Consider the following 2714-nt stretch of genomic DNA (forward strand, 5'->3'; position numbering starts at 1 on the left):
AAAGGGAGACTTCACACGGTCTGTGCAGAGCAGAGAAGGGAGTGGACACCTGAGGCGGGGGACAGAAGCCCCAGCGTGTTTGGTGGCTGCATCGGGAGGCAGGCAGATGTGGCAGGACGCACAGGGGTCACCATGGAGCAGGCGGCCTTAGCCACTTGTACGTGGTGATGCCCCCCGGAGCACCAGGCCCGGAACCACCAGGCCCTCTCCAAACCCAGCGGTCCAGGACGGACTGAGCCTTGCAATACTCCTCCCCCACAGGCCCTGGGTCCGCGACACCAGCTCCTGAGGCAGGATGTGGGCAGGGACAGGGAGGGGTTCTCACCTCGTAGCACCCCAGGGTGCCTCAGCCCCAGCTGGGCTCCTTTCTCACCCCTGGAGGCCTACCCCACATATCCCTATCAGCTGATGGCCACGCCCCTCCTCCGGGGGACAGCAGGCAGCAGCCCCGAGGTTCACCCAGCACGCCCTGCAGGAGGCAAGGACCCCACGCCCACCGGGAGGGCCACTCCTCACCCCAGGGTGCCAGGTGCCCCTCCTGTGGTGCAGGGCTCAGCCTGCTCCATCTCACACCCACCGAGCTCGGAGCAGCGGGCTTGCCCTCACACAAGCCCTCCAACGGTGGATGGCAGGCACGGTGACTCGAAGGGCGGACGGCCACAGCCAGTGGCCTGGGCGGGCAGGTGCCGAGTGTCGGCACAGGTGTGAGCTGCAGGAAGGCGGCCGCAGTCCCTCTCCATCAACCTGCGAACGCCAGGGCCCCCCTGCAGAAGGGGCTCTGGGCCACCAGGGCCTGGGGCTCTGGGAAGCTGCTCAGAGCAGGGACCACCTTTGCTGAGCTCAGCGCGCAAAGTGAAGAGACAAAGTGGGAAGAGAACCACCCTTTGCAGGCCTGGCGGTGCTCAGAGCTGCGCACGGAGGCCCGGAGAGCTGGGGGTTTCTGCCCCACTTGGACTTCCTGCCCTGCTCCCTGGGTCTGGCTCTCCCACTGAGACCTTCCCTCGACCCCAGCAGGGTCCCACGACCACCAGATGAGGAGGTCCTTCTGTGCTTCTGTGAGCAGGGCCAGGGGCTTCGCTTCCTGTGACCCCACTCTGTCCCTTTCCACGCCCTAGCGCCAGGCCCTGCCCCGGAGCAGGGAGGTCCACTTCGGTTCCTCTCTGCCTCCCAGCTCCGAGCTCCAGCCCCATCCCCCACCTGGGCTCACCCTGGGTCACTGCGACCCCTCTGCTCCCTGCTGGCCCTCCCCGGACCAAGTCCCCCTTTGGTGGCTGCCCCTACTTCCCCTAGGAGCTGAGACGCAGTCCTTCTGTCAGTCCAGTCCAGCACAGCCACGCCCTCGGCGCCCTACCGAAGGCTCCCCTTCTCCACCAGCCTTCCCGTCCCACCCTGCAGCCGGCCACCGGCCCCCTTCTCCACTGCTCCTGCAAACATGTCCTTTGAGCTGAGTTGTATCCGACAAGACAGACCCCACACGGAAGGCTTGATGGGACAGGGGTGAGCTCCATGGGTATGGGCGCCCTGGTGTCCCCTGGCCAGTGGGCAGAAGTCTCCAAAGAGCTGGAGGGTGTCAGGCTACTGCCCAAGGCCACCCATGGGCCCTGACATGGCGTGCCTCTGGGCTCCTGCGGCTCCCAAGCCAGCTCGTGCCTACAGTGTGCTTTTCTGACGGCCCCAACCCTCGCTCTAGTGCTCCCAGCTCAACACAGACCCTGGCTAAGCCGCCTTGGTAGGGCCTGTCCCCTGGCTGGCCTGTCCCTCGCTCTCCTGTCTTTCCCACAATGACCCCACACGTTAGTGTCACTGTTGTGTGCTACAGCTGAGAAAAGAGGCCTCAGGGGCGCGGGCCTGCCCGTATCCCCCCAAGCAAGCAAGCCCAAGAAATATAAACAGAAGGCAGGTCCGCCTGCCCAGGTGCCACGAGCCCAACCCTTCGCTCTCAGGCTGTGGGCTCCTGGAGGGTGGGTCCCCAGATGTGGTGGGGAACTGGACTTCACAGGCTATATGTGTGTGGGACTGCACTCAAGCCCCCAGAGGCCCGCCAGCTGCCCCAACACCCATCACCTGGCAGACACATCCGGGCTGCCCTCCACCTTGGGAGACTCAACAGAGACTCCGGCTTAGCCCAGGACCGAGTGAGCACTGGGGGGCTGCACCCGGAAGGGGCTCCAGGGTCGAACAGCAAGGGGAGGCACAGGTGAGCACCAGCCAGGGGCCCCCCATGGGCCTGCTGGAGCTGGGAGGCCCCCACAGGGCACAGTGTGCCCAGGACCTGCTGTCAGCTGGGCCAAGGAGGCAGCTGTCTGGCCTGGTCCCCGGGGCCACAGGGCAGGGAGGTGACAGGGAGCTTTCCGGATGCTCTACACGGCTGGGAACTGGACACTGGACACCAAGGGGGCCGTCCACGCTCTTAGGAGCCTGGAGCCAGTCAAGGGGGCAGCCCAGGGCCTGTGGCCTCACACTCCAAGAGGAGGACTGACGGGTGGGGGACTGGCCACGGGGGCCCCCACTTGCCGGTCCTGGGGGACAGGGAGGGGAGCCCGCGTCTCAGCAGCGAGGTCCTGGCCATCCGCCCTGCCCTTCGCCCATTGCTCAGACGGGAAGGCTCAAGTCTCACACAGCAGGGCAGGGGGCGCGCTGGGGCCGCCCCAGGTCCCCTGCGCCGGCTTCGGGCAGCCGGCGCCAAGGCCCACGAGGGCCGTCCTCCCCGCGGG

The sequence above is a fragment of the Orycteropus afer genome, unplaced genomic scaffold (assembly GCF_000298275.1).
Source record: "Orycteropus afer afer isolate SDZICR_OR568_19922 unplaced genomic scaffold, OryAfe1.0 scaffold00744, whole genome shotgun sequence".
Taxonomy (NCBI): Eukaryota; Metazoa; Chordata; class Mammalia; order Tubulidentata; family Orycteropodidae; genus Orycteropus; species Orycteropus afer.